The sequence below is a fragment of the Trichoplusia ni genome, chromosome 14 (assembly GCF_003590095.1).
Source record: "Trichoplusia ni isolate ovarian cell line Hi5 chromosome 14, tn1, whole genome shotgun sequence".
Taxonomy (NCBI): Eukaryota; Metazoa; Arthropoda; class Insecta; order Lepidoptera; family Noctuidae; genus Trichoplusia; species Trichoplusia ni.
In genome coordinates, this window is record NC_039491.1 from 3,988,579 (window position 1) to 4,011,334 (window position 22,756).

A 22,756-nucleotide genomic window follows, 5' to 3' on the forward strand; every position below is an offset into this window, starting at 1 on the left:
TTTAATATATTTCATCGTCGAGTAAATCATGAGAGACCCATATTTTGACAGTATACCCCATTGTCTTTACGAATATGTGGTTATGCTTCATCACGTATAACATTATTAAAATATATATATTAAAATATATATATATATATATTTATATACCATTCGAATACAAGCCTTAGACTATTGGCTCAATTTTCTTCCAAATCAATGTATAGACGATGATGTTACAGTAGCGACAAGTATTAAAATCTTGTACGAGATACAATCATAATATGTAGCATCATAAACTTGAACATAAATGTGTTTTGATAGATAACCCATAAAATTCGCGTCATCGATAGTAATATTGTTTACTCAAAACAAATGGGGATCGAAATACGAGTATCATGACTGATTTTTTTACTGCTAGAGACTATCTATTTTCAATTTGTGTCTTTTACTCTTTACCTCTTCATCCTCAACCATTTCTTTTGTGTTATCTGACGATTTCAGCTGTGGAAATAGATCTCATTGACAATTATTAAAGTCGGCATTATAATACCTGGTCTTAAATAGTCGATGTTTTATAATTATAGTAATGTTTTAAAACAGGCTGCCTTACCCTGTTGCCACACCTACTTGGGTGCAGCGAATTAACAAGTCTCACTTATGGGTACGTTACGTTTTATATTTGAGGTAACGGCAATTTAACTATTTAAAATAGCCTTATCAGATTATGGTTAATAGCTAAATATCGTGACGAACATGTAATATCGGTAAGGTCGACAATATAATCATTATCGGTTAATTTTGGGTATGTACTGTTGGAAAATTATGTGACGCTTTGTTTGTTAAAGATCGTCAGTTGTTAAGACGATTGAGTACTTACAGTTAGGTACAAGTCTATTAATTATTGGTGACGCCTACCTGACGAATTGATTATCTCAGGTTACATAATAAATTAATCAACAAAATATGTTCATCCCGTCCGAAGTTCTGAGGAAACAAACAAGCATCTTAAAGAAAACTAATAAATTTCATTTAAAGGAAGCTACATTTGGCAAGAATGGACTAGAAAGAGTTCGGAAGTATATACTACTTGTGAAATCCATTCTTAGTAGAATGTCCTCTATAACATCGTGACATTTTATTTATAGCCCATGATAAGTCATTCCGGAGGCGCAAAGTGGTTTTTGTGTCATTTTAAAAATAGCTCCGAATCTACCAACACTTGAAAATCTATGAAGAAGATATTTTTAGGTTTGTTGGGTAATACGAACGTAAACAAACTTTAAAATTTTATTCATTTTGTTAAAAATAATTTTTGATACGATATTTTCGGACAGTCCGTTTCCAGAGATGCGGTGATGAAAGAGGAACCAAGCGATAAAAGGGTCGAACTGGGTCAAGACCGATCTTTACTGCTTAAGTCCGAATAAAATATATATTTCGCTAAGTAGGAGAGGGAACATAACCGTCACTGTCCAAAAGCCCTAATCGGGATAAAGCGCAGTTTATAAAACGAAATCGGATTTCACATTACGTTATAATTACAATCTCCTAAAGACTGCACGGATAGCCGAGTGGTTAAGTTCACCATTTATGAAATCCATTCTTGGAGTCTGTTTGCTGTCTTTTTGCATGTCACTTGAATGCGCATTGGGAGTAGTTAAACAATAAAAAAAAAGTATCCTTCATTAATCATTTCTTGTAATCCATTACCAGAACGTTGAGTGTATCCAGTTTTCCCCTCTCAACATCGTAACGGTATTTAAAGTCAACATGTAACGGAGGACATTTACGAGTTGTTATGGGATTACACGAAGTTACCTTACCTAAGCTGTAAACAGGGATAAAAGCCGCTGCCCGAATAAATTCCTCTGAGTTCCGTCAATAGACGTATGAAAGAAATAATCCTATTTGTAAGCTTCCATGTTTTACTTACTTTTTTCGTATCGATACGGATTTTTATGTTCACGATTTATTACCAGTGCAGGTGGGTTTGAGAGGCACGGCAGTGGTGCGGTGTTTACTTTTTTCCTTCATAAAATGTATGAAATTCTGATGAAGTTTTATGTAATACTTTGAGTGGTACGTGGAAAGTGGTTTTTAATCCGTGATATGAGTAACATTAAAATATTCTTCGTTGAGTCATGCGTGTGCTTCATAAAAACGAAAGCTACACAGTTGACATTTTCACAGATTTTGACCGATTTTATTTGCAAATTTGGTTTAATGTGTCCTATTTTTACGAGACCTTAAGTGTCGCGAGTCTTTCTCGCACTTCACTTTTTGTTTTTTTCTTAAATAAACTCTATGTTGAAATCAAAGCCACGGGGTAAAATTTTCATGCCATACAAATATATAAAAAAAAACATTTTAACAGCCATAACCTGCCAAGCCTTTTTCCAACTATGTCGGGATTCTTTCATTCGAATGGATGCAGCTAAATAATAATGTTACATGATAAAAGCGATTAACACAACCATATTTCATAGAGAAGTGGTAGCTATAAAGTACTACTTTTAAATTTCCACGAAAAACTCCTAAAAATGCAACGTAACCAAAAAAATCTGTAATATTTATGTAAGTCGAAATTTTAATTTCGGTTTAATGTTTCAGTAGGAAGCTGGCATGGGCTTCCATTGTGCGGGATAATGCAACTGTGTACCTTTTGTTAGACTCATATGAATGTTGTTACCACTGTATTAAACTAAATAGCCAATTTGGGTCCCGCTACTATTGTTATTTTAATTCTTTATGTTTTTGTGAGCAGTTGTTATGTGTTGTGTGCATAAACTGCACTGTAATTATCTTTTCGTATTAACAGTTTGTAGATCTAGTAAGAATTGTTAACGACCAATATTGTTTTTAATACGTAAAAAATTCTCTCGTCTCCAATTGAGACTAAACAAATTAAAAGTGTCAAAGGGCATTTGGCATTCTTTGGAATTAAATTTGAAAATCGACAGCTGGATAACGTTCATCAAACGATAAATGTTAGAAGGTATAAATAAATATTTATAGATACCCATTTCTATAAGTTTTTGAATAAGGTAGAGCTAGTTAAATACTCGACACACAGAAGTAAGAAACGAAAAAGACCCACTAAAGTATTTCAGTATTGAATGAACTTAAGTACTATTGTGTACATAAATGTTATACAATATCTGCGAGGAATAGTACAGTCAGCATCAGAAGTCACTTAACGTAATCAGTTTTTTTTAAACAAATGTATACAAACAAATTCAATAAGTTGCTGTTACGCTGTAGGGTAACAAAACAGACTAATAAATAAAAAAGATTTTTAACAACAAGCTTTAGAATTGATTTTTTTTTGTTTTGCGCTCAAGACTCTAAAATAATGAAAATGTTGCTCGATTGAGTTTTTAGAGGAGTTCCTATCTCCAGCTTCCAGCTCCAGCATCAGATCGGCTCTATAACATGTCATAATATTACACTTTCACGCAATATACATATGCTGTCAGTCAATATTTCAGCTCAATCAGAAACCGGGAAGTGACTCAAATTTAACTCGCTGATTACATACAGACAGACAACGGGACAGGTGATACTTAATAAAAGCTTGCACGGCTTGACGGCTCTCCCACTGAAAAATGCTAGCGCTTTGTAAATGGAATTGTATCAACAGATTTCTGTCGCCGACTGTACTCGCTCGCGACATCCCGATACGGTGTATCCAATATCCCGAAGTCGAGCTATCTCTGATACAATTCATTACAGCCAATGCTTTTACTGGAAATACTAGCGAATTAAATGTAACGTGCCGTCTGAAACAGCTTATTGTTTACTAATTCTTCATGAAATTCCTTAAAATTCAGACATGGAAAGATGTGGAGAAAAATTTGAGAAAATCTACGTACCAATAATCTAAATACCAACTGTAGACCGACTTTGGACAAACCTATAGCCAGTACCTGCTTATGTTAAGAATTCTGAATTGATGTAATTCAATATTAAAATTTAAAGTAGTCCTCATTTTACAGGCTTACACCTATAATTTCTTGTGTTTTTTTATATTACATCTACACTCAAATAACAGACACAACTCAGAGTAGAAACATACCTACTAAAAATCCCTACATTCCACGCTAAGTACTCTTAAAATAATATCAAATGAAAACAACATCTAATAAAGTACTTTTCTAATGTTAATAAAGTCTAAAATCGCTTGTCCAATTATTCTGAGGCAATAACGAGACGATGTCGCACTCTGTGACACGACCGTTTCAAATATAGATCGGTAAATATAGAATGTATGTGGTACGGGTTAGCCGAGTTTTGGTTTTGATGATACTACGCCTATCTCCTATTGATTTATTAGTTAATTTATACGACAAACATTATGGTCATTAACACTTTAATTGAATTTTATAATTAGATTTTATTTTAATTGGTTGAAGATACGATCTCACTGTGGTGCTTTTTTTAGGGCGGTAGCAGTTTACGAGAATCGTGGTTGCCGTGGTTGGTTTGATTGTTGATGCCAGCTAGACGCTGTAAAATGAATAGGCCTATTTTTTGCCAAGTTCATGGAGTGATAAAAGGTGTTGAGGTCTAGACGGCCTAGGACAGCACTTATTTAAAGGTTCACCAGCACCACAATACTTGTCCCTCAATGTTATGCAAGATGAATTAACTAGTCAAAAAATTGATAACAATTACAGCTCCTAATGGCTACAAACTTTTGGTACACAGAGACCTCGAAATCATTTAGCCTTCAATTTCGTAACTAATAGTTGTACATACCAGACAACACCTGTTTTCAAAGACACAATACCCTAATTACTGAACCTAATTCTATTTGAAGATTAATAACATCGGCCTTGACGTCTGCTTCAAATGTTAAACCTAGTTTCTCACATTGTTAGCAACAATAAATTTAAATCTGCGACGATAGCGAGAGAATCGATTGAAAAATAAATATGGCGTCACACAAATCTTTTCTTCAGCAAATGTTTTGTAAGGATCGGTTTCCAGTCGAACTGGATTCAACTGAATTCCGCCGAAATCGATAGTCCAGACCAGACAACCGATTTGACTTTTTCCACCCATTTACTGCGTAAAACTGCATTTTATGGGTTAGTTTTCCTTTCATGTTTATAAAATTCCAAATAGGATATTTTACCAAAAAGTATTAAATATTCTCCAATAGTCTTCTCATTCAAAGAGGCGTCACATGTTGTTTAATGAATTACTTGAAGATGATGTGTTAATGTGCAAATACGAGCGAGTTATTTTCATTTGCATAGCACTCACAGCCGGGTGACTGACACTAGATTAATATTGAACATAATGCGTAGGTGTTATTCAATTGCCGCCAAAGGGAATGACCCGAGATTACATCACCTTTAGCTAATTTTTTCGTCGCCGGTTTTAATTTTGGATATTTTTTCTCAGAAATAGCTTTTAAGATTTCTTCTTTCTGTTTTTGTTACAATTAACGGATAGGCAGTTGAGATAGAAATTGATGTAACAAAAATGCAAGGAAATTGCAATTTCATAATTTCGAACATAAATATTCAGCCAATAATAATCTTGTAAATGCGAGGAATAAAATAAATACAATTTTACCCGCTTTATTTCGGCTAAAATTGCCTATTTCTGGAAACGTCTACAACGATGGGACAAACGTAAGACGACAATAGTTCCCCTAATTTACTATGACATAGATTCGGGCTATAGAATATTCTTTTTAGCCAAGGTCGTATGAAACAGCGGAGGGAACCGAGGCTGTTCATGTCTAGACAATAAAGTAAGGGGAACTAGGGCAAAATTTGGATTTATTTTTCTCTATGCGGATAAGTGCTGCGAGAATATTCTAGTTCCATGAATGTGTTGAATATAAACATGAGATTAAAGTGGGGAGAACGGGAAATAAAAACAATAGTCAGGAAAAGAATTTCTTATAAATAGTCTAGTACTTAGGCTATTAATTGTGTAATGTTAGGCAATGATAAATATTTCAGGGCACATATTATTTCAATAAATACTTTCTATTCGTCCTGATACTTGGTACCGGAACCTCCCTATACGGGGTCTGTGACGACGCATAGACAAAATTTGGCAACACCAAAATTTACATGATGCAAAATGAACAAGTAATGAATAAATACATTTTAATTTATTGCCTGTTGCCCATAGAAGAAAGTAAGGAGTTGTAATTGTTTGTAATTAGAAACTATTTAGGGTGCCTAATTTAGCTACTAGACAATAGCAGGAAAGTGATGAAAGATCGTTACGTGCAATCACCAGTTGACTGGAAAGCTAATGATACAGTTTATTTGAAAAGGCCCGTTCATTTCTTATTGAGATATTTGAATGACATCATCGAGCGAGAGATATCACTTTATCCTCCGAAGTTAGTTTTTCCCCCTCCCCTCCGTAGGTCATCCCAACTTATCTTGCTCTTCGGAGTGAAAACAAATAAAGGGAATAGTGGCTAGCAATCTGCGGCTGACGTGACGTCATACCTAACACTATCCCTGACAGTTACAAACAGCTCTAATATCTAATGGCACATAAAGACGTCACTCGTAATAACTTGAGTGCTTTCTGTGCTGTGGAAAATGCCAGACGTACAATCTGCCGCAAATCTCTTCAAACTATGATTTTCGAATTTCAACCGTATTCCTTAGGTAGTCATAAAGCTATATATATATATGTCTGCGTTGGCGATAGAGTGGATCGCTGTACGTGATTTATACGAATGGCGCCAGTATAGGATGTCATCCTGTTACGATGACGTCAGCCGAAAGGGTTATGTTAGTAGCTTGGAAGATTTGTTATCTACGTGATTTTATTTGTTATAATTTGCTTTCCAAATATACGAAAGCAGATTAGTTGCCTGTGGTAGACGAATAAATTAAATGAGATTTTGGGTTAAAATGACATAGTTACACATTACATTAATCTAAATTACGGATATGAAAATCTTGCTTTAAAAATGGCCTAATCTCCAAAGAACAGTTTTCAATCGTTACACAAGAAATAGCAAGTCAAGATTTTAGTTGGATGTCTTCTGTCAGACTATTTTTGATTTAAGGATCAAAATGTTAGCAAAATAGGCAAATTAATTTATCACGGTACCCTCCTATTTAAGCAAATTCCTTGTTCAGTCTTGAAGTCTACGCCTCAAGGCTTATTTCACCAGCTAAGAGCTAAGCAACAGGCCTACCAGAAATGGAATTCAATACGTAAACAGACCTAAACATTTTTATTTTGTGTTTGCGGCAAAAATAAAACTGCTTTACTGACATTGAGTGATTGTGACTAATGTACCGTGTTCGATGCTTGTCTGTAAACATGTTTTCCGCATACTTTGGAAATTTAATTATAACGTTCCGTTTTTTGATAACAATGTTATTGATTTTTAATTGCATTCTTTATTGGTGTGATGTGCTAAATTGGTGATATATAAGATTATTTATTTATTTAATATTTGTTAAACAATTTGAGGGTATGTGTTAAATCTACTTCTGAATATCTTTCTCTTCAGCAATTAGGTCTTTTGAATTGAGTGTTTTTTTATGTTTCTATACTAAACATCTCATAAAATTATACCATCAGTTTTCAAAAGGACGTTTCCGAATCATTTATATTTTATTCAAGCCAAGGTTAATTCTCAATAATAATTGTTTCCCATCATGCCATGCAAATGCGTCGCAGTAATTGTATCTACCTACCCATCACCGTTTTAATTCACGGTGACTTATGGCTATGTAAATTGATAGTCATACATGCGTGTGTTTTGCACGTAGGTGCAGATAATGACATGTCAAGAATGCTTGATTTGAATCGTTAAGGGATCTTGACATAGCGTTCGAGAACTTTATACAAACTAAATTCAAAGAGAGCCATTTATCGCCGCTTCTGTTTTGTGGAGACTGCATCTGTTGAAGTCAATTACAGAGATAGTAGAAAAAAATGTCGACCAGGTATGAATGTTTATAATGAATTCCAAAAAAATAGTTAACAATTCCATGATCCAGTAAACATGTTGGTTAAGAGTGACATTCATAATCCTTGTCAGCTTTAATGTGGTAAAGCTAAGGGATATTATCATCACTATACTATTAATGTTAAAACTAAGAGCATTAGCATTCACTATGACGGTAATCCCAGAAGGGGTTAAGTATTTTTTTACAATAAATTTGAGAGACAGATTCGTAATGATTTCCTTTTAACCCAACTAGTTAAGGCGTCAGCAAACGATAAAAGACTCCGGTTGGGTCCGAAACTAGTCAGGCAATCTCGATAACTACGCGTTTGTAAACTACGATTAAATAAATAATTATAACTTTAAGATAACAGTTTACATATCAGTAAAAAAGTTTAATATCAAAATGGCCAATAAAGAGCAACTAAATCACATCAGTTTCAGCAAGAAGCTATTAGGTTGCAAGATACATGTGTGACAGCTTACGCTCATCGCCAGCGCACCACAATAACCTAGTTTCCTCAGTTGACTCATACAACTTGCTGGAAAAAGCAGCTGTTGACACGCCTACTCTATTTTTTAGTATTATCGTCATGGATACATTAATGTATGTCGCAGATAGACTTGCGAATCGCATTACCTAAGAAGCTGGACGTTTTTCAGATAATTTGCTCAAAAATGTTAAGTCTTTTTTCTTCTAAAAGTTATGTATCTTTTTCCCGTATCTAAAATGTTCAATCAAATAGAGCTCTTTTTGTTCACCTAAAACCAAGTAAGCATCCGTCTTCCCCACGATTTATTGTTAATATCATCTCTGGCAACAGAAACTTTCATTCAGTCTCATCGGGGAATGCAAAGCGCCATCGCAATTCAGCTCACAGCTTCACTCGTATTACAACGTACATTTTTAAGTAGATTGTAGAGCAAGAGCTTTTTATTACATGCTTGTAAAAGAAAACAGTATTGCTGCATAGCTGGTACATTCTGGAATCCACAGCTATGTCTTACCCGGTATATTAGAAATATTCAGAAATGTAAAAAAGCATTATTTTCAAGGCAGTAAGATTCATTTTTGTTTATGAATATCACTGATGTGTGTCATCATGCAAGTGGATTATAATTTGATAAAGTGGTTCAAAGTCACGTGAAACCATATTATGATTCAAAACAAATACAACTTTATAAATACTGTTAATAACTGCGGGGACATTTGGAGACAGCTGTGGTGGCATCTTGCCAACGGGTGTACTACCATTTGCCAACGTACGGAGGTGACGTCGTGTGAAGAAAATACTCTCTCTTCTCTTTCTTACTTGCCGCGTCATGCGTTTGTCACCGCTGTGGGAGTGACAGAAATCACGAATTCTTGAAGACTGTAATAATTGATTTATGTCTTTATTCTTTCAGCTGGAAATAATGAGACAACTTGCCCCACTTTAAATCTTCACACGAGTATATTCAGTCGCATTCTTACGAAAGAACGAAGAGGATCTTATAAATGCTAAGGGACAATGTCTTGATAAATTGTATGTTCGCTTAATGTTGTAACGATTGTTGCTAAATAGGAGTGCAGGGACAGACACTTTGTTCTTTCTGCCAATACGCCAGTAACCTGGTGTTCATTGATATATTGAGTGCATTGACCTATTTAATGCAGACTGCAGGCATAGGGCCAAAACTACCTTGTATGAAAAATGCTTAGAGAAAACTTCGTATAGTATTACTCAAGGTTTAGTTCTAACGAAAGAAACAATGGATAAATGCCAGAACTAAAAAGTCAATGTTCTCTGCATTCGAGAATACTAGTATCTTACGGAGTGTAGACCCCATGGAATACAACTGTTTCAAAATGTTGTTATGTTATTGTACTCCTACTACTTTTAGATCAAGATACCGACTTTGGCACGGACTAGCTACATAAAGCAACACGTAGAAAACAGTTATTGCCATATTTTCTAACTTAACATGAATAGTCTACAATCAGGCCAAAAAACGCAAATAATTAAGGAAAATATTTGCTCTTACTACCTGTGATAACTGTTGAGGTCACACCCCAAAAGCTTTGCCCTTCAACCCTTTCTCTAAACGTAGTCTCGAAAGAATTAGCAGCTGAAGAATGAAGATCCGTTTAATATAGGAAAACGATTATAAGGCAACTACTTTAAATAAGGTTACAAACATAATATGGATGGACATAAAATGCTACATATGTATTATAAAATCACTACCAGTTAACATCCTTCAGGACACTGGAATAACAGTACCTATGTAATAATCGTAATAATTTTATGTTCCCCTTTATGTTTTCAGCATATTAAATCTTCTGAACGGTCTCGTTTTATATGTTAGTAAAACCGACTAGACATTAGTCTAGCCAGACGATTGATCCGGCTCCGTAATCAGAGGGTAAAGCTATCCGGAGATGACGTCACTTGTCACTGCCTCTCCGTCGAACGACAATTTTAATTCTAGCGTAACGGGTGGAAATGACATTTCATTATTGTAGCCATTGAGTTTTGTAATCGTTGTAAGGATTTCTTTTTTCTTGTTTTTAAATTCTCACGTTTTCAATTTAGCAGTAAGCTCTGTTACTTATAAGGATTGTAAGTTTCCGTAATGTGCGAATAGAAAGATATGAGCCATAGGATCTTCATGGTTAAAACGAAAACGCCCCAATTTCGTCAAAACTCCTTTCTAGTTACAAAGACGTAACATCCCTATCCTCTTAACAGCATAATTACAACCTACCGCAGTCCTTACTGCAGCGTACAACTTCATAAATAAAACACAAAACTATCTATAAATAATTCACGGTCTCCTGCAAAGGCCGGCTACAAACGTAACGACAAAACGAACGTTCCTACGAACGCACAAGTGCTGGCAATCGATAGAGACCACCCACTGACCTATATAAGAGAGATTAGGGAGGCCACCCGAGATGTCTTGTTTTTGTCTCGCGTCAAGAAGGCTTTATTTCTAAGATAAGGAATAGACGTTCAGTTACAAGAAATACGATAAATTTCGATTAGGATGCTGAATTCGGAATGTTAGTTGATTAATCTACTAAATCAAATTTAATGATTTTTTTTTACCGTTTTCAGGAATGTTAAGAACAAATCGCTTGTTTATGTGGGAAATCATATCATTATAGCTGTTCATGCCTATACGCATGAATTAATAATCGTTCAGATTTCATCGCTGCTCCAGTCGTGTTTGCCGGATCATCATTATCATCATCATCATCAGCCTATCGCAGTCCACTGCTGGACATAGGCCTCTCCAAGTGCACGCCACTGAGATCGATATTGCCGGATATTGCGAGAATAATCTTTCTTGGGTTTCAAGCTAACTTAGCCCCAAATTGAACAAACGTTGACGTATATTTGAAAAGAAAAATCCTGTATCTAGTATTCCAAAAAGATCCTAACAGAATTTTGAGTCAAGGTGTCTTAGAAATTGACTCAAACAAAAAAGTAAGAGTCATTTTGTTTTATTTTTGCATTGCGAACACCATAATACGTTATCAAAGAAAACGGGGTAAAAAACCTGCCACCATTCCTTCTAGAAACTTCCAACACTCGTCAGCACACGAAAGAAATCTTAGTTTATAGTAATAATTTACCGCATAACATACACTTCAAAAGTTTTACGTCACGCGACACACGAGTTTTCTAAATCACGAGCCTGCAGAAGCCTTGTAACTGACGGTTCGAGGAAATGCGGTATTGTTGTGCGTGTGTGACAAATAAGTGCTATAAGGACGATATCACCAGTTTTACTAAAACCGTAGGAAAGACTTTAAATGGAACGAGATCAATCGTTGCTAAATACTTTTGAAAAACTGAATGTATTTTTTTAAGGCCAGTAAGAAAATATTCATTTGTTATAATTGGGATATGTAATTATAACAAGAAAAGAAGTATCAGTGCGCTACTACCCATACTGGACATTACTATAGTGAAATACAGCACCGATCATTCAACACGAGAAACTAGATCATAGCTTCATCTGATCGCGTTTATCCACTCAGTGAAATCCACCCAAGCGTCTAAGCCCGCCATTACTATACACAATACCTTCATACCTACCTACATGTACTATACTTGCATAGCTTTCAAAGAGAACGCATTTTCTTAAAAGCGTAGTGGGAATGCGTGTCCTTTATCATTCCCCCTCTTATTAAAGGTACTACTTATGTAGTCAGATGTTGTTTCTTTTACGTTAAGGTAAAAATGCCTTGATGTATGGTGAGCACGTAACAAACTTTCAAGGTAGACGGGGATATTTTTTGTTTTAAAAACAGATGGGGCAAAAGTGTCCCAGATTTTTTGTCATTATTCGAAAAATATTTGTTATACTGTCTTAGACCTTAACTTTAGGTACTTAGTATCTAGTATTTAAAGTTTATGAAGAAATTTGCTTATTTATTAACGTTGCCCATATTTATTTATCTCGGTTATGAACATTGCGCGTAGTGACAATTAGAATTAATATGAAAAGTCAATATACGTTGCAAAAATGTGAATGAAGCTTGAACAGAAAGAACTGATAAATAGTAAATCAAAATTATAGAAATAAACTGCTCATGCAAATTGATCTAACATTTTCCACAATATAGCAATCTACCAACAAAATAAATGACAATCGACAATTTAATTGTTATAAAACTTCCTTCATTTCTCCTCTCAAAAGAGTACTCATTATACATTTACATAATTAAACATAGTTCCATGAATCACTATAACATTCTGGCGACGATCGTATTTAGAACATTGGTTTAGCCAACTGGAGTGGAAATGGTCAAACAGGTGACCCATTAAGCTGCTGTTCTGTCGACAAATTTCGTGTTAGATAATTACCGAATTCCTGTTTAGAACTTTTATTAACATATTTTTATGATAATTAATTTATTTTAGTACTATAAAGAGGTGATGTGTGACATAGAAGGTACCTATAACCTAGAAAAGGGTAGTAAAGCGAATTTGTTTTTTTTTTTACTAATTAAAGGTAACTGAATTGAGACAAGCGGAGCGTAGAGTAGAACCTTTAGCCAACTTTAGAATATACTGAACTAGAAAGAAATAGAAGAACGACGCAATAATAATATGTAATATGTGTTTATCAAGGCAAAATCACGATACCGGATAAATTGTTCGCTTTTGTTGTAACTCAGCACACTATGTGTTTCTATGAAAATTATTCTTTTTTCTGTTCTATTTATACACCCTTCACTTGTTTTAGTAAAATTAATATTTTAAGTCTTTGACCGTAACATCGCGCGTCATCGTGCGTCCACATGAAGGTGTATGCCAAACAATTATTTTTTCTGTCTCCTAGTAAGCGTCATACCATTTATTTTGTTTATTTTCCTTAATTTAAGAATATGATATATGTTACCGCAAAGTTCAATGATATGTTTAATGTGAAATGTAATAAATTTATAGGTATTCTTACGTTAAAAGAGGCAACCAGGTAAATGATTCAAGTAATATGTTAAATATAATCAAAACATTTGCTTAAAAATTTCCAGAAACTTTTGAAACAGCAGCGATTCAGTTCTTGTCTCCAAAGGGCGCAATACACAAAATAAAGTCATTTACATAAACCGACTATCTCTCATTTTAAATACATTTGACCTTTGCTAAAGAAATCTTGATAATAAAAGGCGCATTTAAATTTGAAATAATTTTATTTTGAAGCTGCTTTGTTGCCATTTTGAGGGAAATCATGAAGTGTGTTGAGAGTGCCGTTAAGTATCTCAAACACCTTTAGAAAGTCTAAACGCAAATTATATTTTGTAAATGTTTTACAAATTGTGATTCGTTCTCGAGTACCTAGGGTAGCTTTAAATTGAATGACACCCTATGTTTCTAAATAATATTATTACAGAATAAACAAATAATTCATATAGAATGGAACGAGTTTTCAAATCAAAATCGGTACACATTTATTCAACACAACTGCAAACGAACACAGTTAACTGGACAAAATTATTCCCGCTGACAATTAAAAGCGTTAACCCTAAACATTTGTCCAATATTCTAACCAATATTGCAGAATCAGAATTTTGACCAACTCCACCGAAATTTGTGACTGAAATAAAGGCTTTTATCGACCATCGGAATGCGTAATAGCCAGTTCGGGTGGAACGGTCCCATACGTGCGCTGTTGGCTCTTTGTTTAGGGCCCAGTGATTTTGGGTCTCCACCAGATACGCGGGGTGATAGATTGCGGAATTTTAGATATTGATTGATCGCTGAAGTCTTTTGTGAGTTAAGTGCGAATATTTGGGAAAAGGTGCTGACCTAAATATGGTAAGTAGATTTAATATTTATTGGCATTTTTCTAGGATAAGCCTGTCATTTAAACTCCTCACAGACAGAATTTTAAATAAGGGTAAGTAGGCACGAATATCGTACAGGATTTTGTAACATGAATTGGTCGAATTCTATTCAACAGTCTTCAAACCGTTTTCCGAATAGATCCAAAAATTCTTTGTACATTTGAACCGCTCTGCAAAGCAACTATGTACTTAATAAAAAGTACGTTAGCCAGCGATATCTCCAACCGACACATTTAAAATCCCGCGACCTTTCACTGAGACCAAATCGATCTGACACCAGTCCCGGAATATACAATAAGACCCACTTGCAAAGGTCAGGCCTGACAGTTGACCAAATATGGAAGCTCCAGATATAACGTATTTTTAGGTTATATAGACAGGTAAAGGCTAGACAAACCTATATTAGAAATAGAAGACCTAGTTTTCCAGACAACGAGGCCAATTTTATATTCGATTGCCCGTCAGTATTATGTAACAGTTTTGCAACTTTTAGCCGTTTAAAATGCGCGACACTATTGAAACTGTTTGAGAGGAATATGGATAGTCACATGTTTCTCTAGAACAAATATGAATAAGTGTGGGTAGGTAAAATAAATTGCCAAATACTAATGTATGAGGAGGAACAGGAGCCTGATAAAAGACTAGAGATCTACCACGAGTAGATTTCTTGAATAATAATGACAAGATACGAAGGCCTCTTTCACAAAAATCATTTCTTTCAGTCAGCATGTCAGCATTTGCAAGAATTTTGTAACTCGTTAGAAATCCAATTATAAACATGATTGCTTTGCTGTTTCTCAGAATAACAAACTGATAACTCACTGTAACTACAAATTGGACCAATAAATATTTTCGTTTTAGTGGACGTGCTTTATTCAGTATCTCCCAGTAATTAAACTTTGGCTACAAAATTGCAGTGTCTCTGGAGTTAACGATGCACATTAAACAAACTCTGCTGCAGTGTTGAATTTTTGGCTTAGTTATTCAATACAAACCCTAGATAAATGTGTATAAGTATACAATTAATTCCAATCTATATGTTGGAGACAAGCCTCCGGTAGCTCACTGCAGGTTGGTGATTTTAGATTCCAGTATTTGGAATCCAGGGTTCCAAATGCTGTTTTTCTTCACTGTTTGTCAGTGTTTAAGAATAATTAACGAAATACATATAACTTTAAAGAAGTCACATTTGTGACTTATCTGCGTTGAGAATTAACTTGCATCTCGTGCAAACACGTTATAAAACGTGTGTTCGTTGATACATTTATTTAGGACATTGCATGTTTGTAAACAGTGCCATACTAGACAACAATTCTAAGAATAAACTACAAAAAGAGATATAGTTTAACAACGCTCTTCATACAATCATAAAAGCAATACTTGAGTAAAAAGTGGATGTTTTAAGTTCTAGTTTTCATGTCTGAAATGGATCGTTACACTGAATGCTTAGGGTATTTGCCGAATACGGTGTCGTGTGAGAAAATTTCGCTCCATTTCATTTGTGTGTTACCTATTTAATAGGTCACAGTTGAAGGCTTTGTGTGTATTTTAGATGCATTTTTGCATGTAGCACCTACTTTAAATAATAATGTTGGCGTGTGATTTAAAAATGGCAAGAATTGGCATTTCATGAATTATTAAAACGTAAAAAGATGAACATGTTTTAAAAAGTCAAAGATTTGAATAATTAAGAATTTATTTTTGGATGTTTTTTGTACTTTTTGTTCAATTATGAAAAGAATGTCAAATTGGAAGCTACAAAGGTCATAGATAGATCATAGAGAGGCTGCATCCTTGAGACTGGAAACCGATCAAAACATAGTTGGGAAAAGGCTAAGATAATGAGGGAATATAGTCTAATATTACGTACACGTAACTAATGCGATTTTTCTTATGACTTACAACTTATCGATCCCAGAGAATCAGAATTGTGATTATTAAAATTACTTAAAAGAAAAAGTATTAATGTCTGGATTGGAGTTTACGAACTAAAATACTAAAAACTGGTCCTAATAAATAGAAAATGTGAATACAAGGACAAGTGGAGGTTAGCACGCGATGTCGGTAACACTAGCTATGATAGAACTTCATTGTAGATAGTTTTAGGGTTAAACGACAAACGATGGACGCTTAGATATTGTTTTCGTGATTCATTTGGCAAACGTTCACAAAGATAGAGACATTAGTGCTTAGGTTAGGTATATCATTTTGGGTATTTTTTAGTTTTATGGTGATAGTTTTCTACTTTAATTTTAATATGGAAACTATACAAAGATAAATAGACTTTGTGTAAAAACGGTAAGCGTTTTTTTTGCTTACATGATTTTGGAGTAAAGAAGTTGCTTAAGTTAGTTAAATAATTCAACTAAACAAAAAAGAAAACAAGTTATAGAGGTAAATTTGCCGAGCACCAAATTATACATTCTTAAAATTAATTTAGGTGCAACTTGTGTAAGTTTTTATTTATTACTTTATCATAAAAACTGGCGCATGTTTTTTGAAATGTTTAGACAGATCGTACACAATGAAACACGAAAAAAACATCACGAAAAAACAAGTATTGATTAGGACCAAAGTCAAAACAAAGTAAAAAAGTTATTTATTCTCATTTAATAGGCCAAGTCAAACTGGCGAAGAAGACAAAAATAAGGCAGTACGCATGCGTTGAAATCTTTTAATTCATCCGTACAAAAACGCTTACTGTGATTGCTTTCTGCATTGAAATTGCTTCTGCCTATCCCCTTGTATATAAAATTGTTGTAAGATCTGGAAATAGCACATTTTTCATCCCTATAAGTTTTTTTAAATTCGTTTATGTTTTGTTTCCTGCATCAGGCAATGTTTGCTGGGTCAGCTAGTATTTCATAAAATCATTATCATTGTGTAATGGCAGAGAATTTCCCGGTTCACCTTAAGAGCTAATCTACGTTATATTTTATTTACGTGTACGTTTTCTTGGTAAAAAGAAATTCTGGGCAACTATATAATATGTAAATGCAATAAAACTTTTGAGCATTTTCAATAAATACAAGTAACATTTACTAATTAAAAAAACGTCTATGATACACACTAAAATAATTGACGAATTTAACAAAATGTCGGCTTGTATTAAGATAAAACGATACAGTTATTTATAAGTTATTTTCAACTAATATCTCGGCTATAAATACACAGTCGACGCTCGAGACGAGTTCAAGAGGAAGGATGGGGAGTTCAAACGTCTAATAAAATGTCGTTCACTAATCTGTCTGTTACATGAATAATAAAAGCGGCTTCTTCATAACAGAACGTTTAAATCGGAATAAACTTCAATCGTTACATAAGCAGAAGTGTTTATTGACTTAGAGTATAAATTAGTGGTTGTATTACTTAATTTGTTCTTCTCGTATTTCTTGCACCGTAATAAATTTGCATAAAAATGTAAATTAATTTGTTTGCTCGTACTCTATATGCCAAAGATCAGTCTGATATTAAAATTTGTCTTCCAGCGACGAAAGCCCCGACTGTGATCCAGCAAACACAAAATGTACGAATGTAACAAAATACTTTTTACTCAATATAAAAAAAAAAACAATCGAAATTATTAAGGCGATAGGTCAAAGTATTAAGAAGTATAAGAATGTCATTTCCATACATTTGGCACTAAAGACTGTTGAATATCACTTGACTTGGCTCAATTATTAGTACCTACAAAATAAGCCATAGTTTCTCAAAACCGAAAAAGAACAATAATGATTGGGTATTTTTTTGTGTTTATTAATAGAAGAACGTGTTATCATTTGACCGTTTCCCATTACCCTTTTACTATCGTATTGTATCGCTCCAATACTATCGTTAATACATAGCTTAGTACTACTTAATCAATCAGTAATAGCATGATATTAACAGGTGATAGTAACACACACATAGAAATTGTTAGTATGGCATTCGAAGCTATGCATGTGTGCCTTTTAATTTCGTTCAGCACTTGAATTTGCAATATTATTTAAATTGCCGTTTTTAATATAAGGGTAATTGAATGTTTGCCCCTGGGTCGGGAGCGGTCGCTTTTCATTACTTGATATTAATAGTAGTGGTAAATGTTGTGGTGCCTGAATAGATAGATCTAGTATTGGATTTCTAGTATGAGATTGAAGGTTAAACCAATAGAAGAACATAGAGTATTAGAAACCAAATCTACTTAATCTAAGAAAATAAATGTTCTATGTTCTAAAAGATGCCTATGAATAATAGGGAATATAATACTAGGTACGATACAAGAGGAGAATTTAACACTTTACATTTCTTTTTAACACATCTTTAATTTTTTGTGCTATTTTTATTTGTTTGCGTAAGTGGTTAAATAAATAAATACAATTTAAATATTTAATTTGAAAATAACGACTGTAGACACATCTCATCTCCATGTTAACTAAACTAGTAGATTAGAAGCGCTGAAGTACAAACAGTAGACACGCCACTGTATTCTCCATTCCCATCCGGGGAATACAGGTGCTATAGTATAAATACACCAACAATTTGAGAAAAATACCACCTAACCTCCCCGGAGAGGACCGCACTTAAAGACATTGAGGATCTTTATCTTTTGAACCGCGTTCGTTCAAAAGATAAAAGAAATACTTTGCTTGCTTGCTTCAGTTTTATTACACGCTGGCTATTAAAGGTAAGCTTTGTATCTTATGTTTAAATGGATACAAGATTGCAATGCTTGCAAATAAAATGCAACTGTTAGTAGTAAGTTAAACTAATTTACGTAAAGTAGTAGTCATTTTTTTATTTAAAAGAATCATAATATTTCTGTAAACACCTATAAAGTAGATGAAAATTACTAAATGCACCATAGAAGATGAGGCAATAGATAGCAAATGTTAACAAAATTTAGTAGAATAGACTGCAAAAACAAATCCAAAAAATTAAGTAAATAAATGTAGTTATTTAAAAATCAGACTGATAAAATATTTTTTTGTAAAACCGTTTACAAATATTCCTAAACAGAACAACAATATCTATTCAACGTAGCTCGCAACAACCCAAAAACAAAACTAGGTTATATAACCAGCAACCAAGGAAATTATTAAACACAAAATATTCTACGCACGCACACAATTACCCCTAAATTCTTTGTAGTAATGAACCATGAGACAAGACCATCAATGGTTGGCGAAAGGGAAAACGTACTTGAACTAGAGGGCGTAGCACATCGATAGCGGAAAGTGGGTCATGGTCCGTACTGGCGTGCCGGGACTCGGGCGTAGCTACCAAACTGGGATCCCGATTTTGTTGCTGTGACGCGCTTAGCGTGATATACCCTAATACTCCGCTAGGTATATAGCCGTACCTAGCGTACATTATGTACCTCGCGTACATAATCTACGTTAAGTACATAACGTTGAGGCATGTAATTGTATGACGCACGCTAGAATTAATGTTTTATTAATTAAAGCGATAAATTAGCTTGTTAATATATTTTTAACCTATGGGTTGCTTAAAGTAAACCTTTGTACTCGAAGAAGTATTTATAATTAAGGTTTTAATATATTATTACGAAATTCAGCTCGGCTAGAAATAATAAAATTTCAACTAAAGTTATTTCACCTGCAATAAAGGTCCTCCTCGGCGTAATTACTTTTATTTCGCTTCACATAAAATAGTTATTCGTTTATAAATGACAGTTGACTATCAATTACTCAAATCAAGATAGTAACATTGTCCAACTTATAAATCAGATTTATTAAAAACCATCGATGACGGTAGATACCTAGAAGATGAAAAAAACTAGATGCTAATTCTTTTAAGATTATTTTTTATGTTCCACAAAAAAGTTCTTAAATACGTATACTATCCGGACGTCCGTATTTATGCAGTGCTCTTAATATACGATGGACGTCTGGTGTCGGCGTCCGCGTTGTAAATACATCAAATTGCAAACGTCGGTCGTCTGTGCATGACAGCCAGAATAACTAGATACTCGTCACTTTATTTACTGGTGTTTAAATGATATTGTGTCAACTGACGTAAATGTTTGTTGATTTGGATGTTGGAGAACTTGGAATATAAATATGGGTGGAGTGCTGCATGTGACTTTGTCTGTGAAAGGAAAGTTTCGTTTAGCGGGACCCGTTTAAAAATAAATGATTAAGTAGAAATCTTGAGGGATGGATCTGGAGGGATCTTATTGATGTTAGCAGATTCAATGTGTAATTTATATATTTAAATGAAATAGAAAGCTATACTTAGTACAGGTTTGAGAAAATTTAAGTTGATTTTTAAGTTTTTATTTCTGCCAGATTATATAGTTCAAAATATATTCATACATTTAATTAATATCTTCCTGAAACACGAAAACGATCAAAAAATTTTTCAACAAGGTAACGCTGCTTGGTCTCAATCTGCCTGTTACTACTTATTTTAAAAAACCCGAACAGTAATTCCCTACAAAAATTACCCTAAGAATATTTCAAATTTTGAATGTATCACTGTACTGCAACCGAACTAGCCTTAGGAGTGCATAGCAACAACTTAACACTTTCAATATGCATACTGTTATATGGATACTGTAGTCACTGTTCTCACTAATCTTGTTACCATGTTCTGATTTTTTATGGGGCTATTAGGTCATTGTTGTGATTCACGCACTGGGTTAGTCAGATCGTACTGGTTAAAGCGATTGAGGCTCTACGGGTAATACCTTTGCCGCAAAAAAACTTAGTCGGCGTTTTTTTTTTGTTTTTTATTTAATGTTGGCTTTTGTTGCTTAGTTTGTCGGACATTGGCCTTAAAGTCAGTCCATACACAATATTATCTACAATACGAAGGTTATTTTGGCATCTCTCTATGTTATCAGTACTTGATCTTGTGGTAAACAATACTAATACTCTTCTAGATGAAAATAACGATTTCAAATAGAAAAAATTGAATCTTTATGAGATTCCTGCATCTCCATTTCCGTGACTTAAGTAGACGATGGATACCTAAAAAACGTTTCTACAATATTTTGGATGGCACCAGCAAGCAACCTGCATTACCTATTAGTCATTTTTAATAGTGTCACCGTTGCTCTTTTACGGATGCATTGATTTGGACAAATTTTCTGTCGAAGGTTTTCATTTCTTTTTGTTGAACATCTTATTCTGTTGAATCTTTTAAAGCTTTTTATCATAAACCTCGTTTTTAAATTAAATTGTGATTACGGTTTCGGTAACGATTTATTGAGTTCATTTTAATGACTAACTTAAGGTCGTTTAGACTAAGAGCATGTTTTTTGGCACTAAGATTTTTCTTCGTCATGTAAAAAACGCGGATCTAAAAATATCTAATTAATATTGATAAGCTCTAAACTACCAACACAGGCAAAACATATTCAAGATAACATTAAATACTAAGTCTGGTATTCAGAGGCAAAGTAGGTTTGATTAAGGTATATTTTTGTACAAAAAATTGTTTTATTTGTGATGATAAAGCACTTTTATTGCATAGATAAATTTATGAAAATTGTTTAACAAGTATTTTTTCTACAATAATATTAAAAAAAATGGAGAGGATAATGTTGATTGAAAACCGAGAATCGTAAAAACATGGTGAGGTTGTGGTCTTTGTCCATGTACAAGCTGAATGGAACACGGGATTGCAAAAAAATATCGTTATTGTTATTATTGTCAATTTGTTTAAGCTTGCCGAATTACTTCTTCACAGGGGATGAGTAGGAGTAAGACCAATAAACAGGCTAGTGGGTATTATCATTAAGCAAATTATAATAAAATGGATTCACGTTATTTGAATGTTACAGGAAAAAATTAAACAGTTTTGAATAAGAAAAAACAGCTACAAAACCTTTGATTAACTTGCTATAGAATGTATCTACGAAAGTAGTATTTTTATTAATTAAAACGTTAAGCATTGGCTTGTAGTTTTATTTCATTTTATTAAAAATTCAGCATACTAAATCAATTTATTTGTAGATATTATGTACTAAGGATTACCTGAATAATCTTCATTTATTTATTCAATTTAAAAGTTGTAAACATTACTTATAAAAATGTAAAATTCCAAAATTCCAAAATTAAATAGTATAGTAATTCCTAAAGACATATTATGTCTGTAGGTAGGACATATTATGCGTAAAGAAGATAAAAAATAGACTTTTCTTTACTTCTCAAAGCTTGTCCTAAGACTTTCCCATCATTATAAAATTAATAGGTATAAACTAGACTTTCATAATATCTAATTATTATTCAGCATATTAGGTCAGACTATTAGGCAGGTGTTTATTAAAACATGTTTCTGTAAAACGTTTACCCACTTATAAAATAATGGTTAGATAGTTAAGAAGTTTAGGTACTTAAAAGGCAAACAGCTTCGAACAAAACCAATATGCGGTTTCACTGAATGAATTATGTAGTATAAATATTAAGTTGATACATGAATTTGTGGATTATTCAACCAGGTTGATAGTTGTGACGTCACACTAGGTGATCTATTCACGT

The 22,756-nt window shown here is 33.7% G+C and overlaps 1 protein-coding gene across 18 annotated transcripts in view; it reads right to left on the reverse strand.

The window, feature by feature from the left end:
* The window catches only part of LOC113500419 (calcium-activated potassium channel slowpoke), a 61,587-nt gene that overhangs the window by 37,755 nt on the left and 1,076 nt on the right, over positions 1–22,756 (reverse strand). The gene's annotated exons all lie outside the window — the stretch shown is intronic.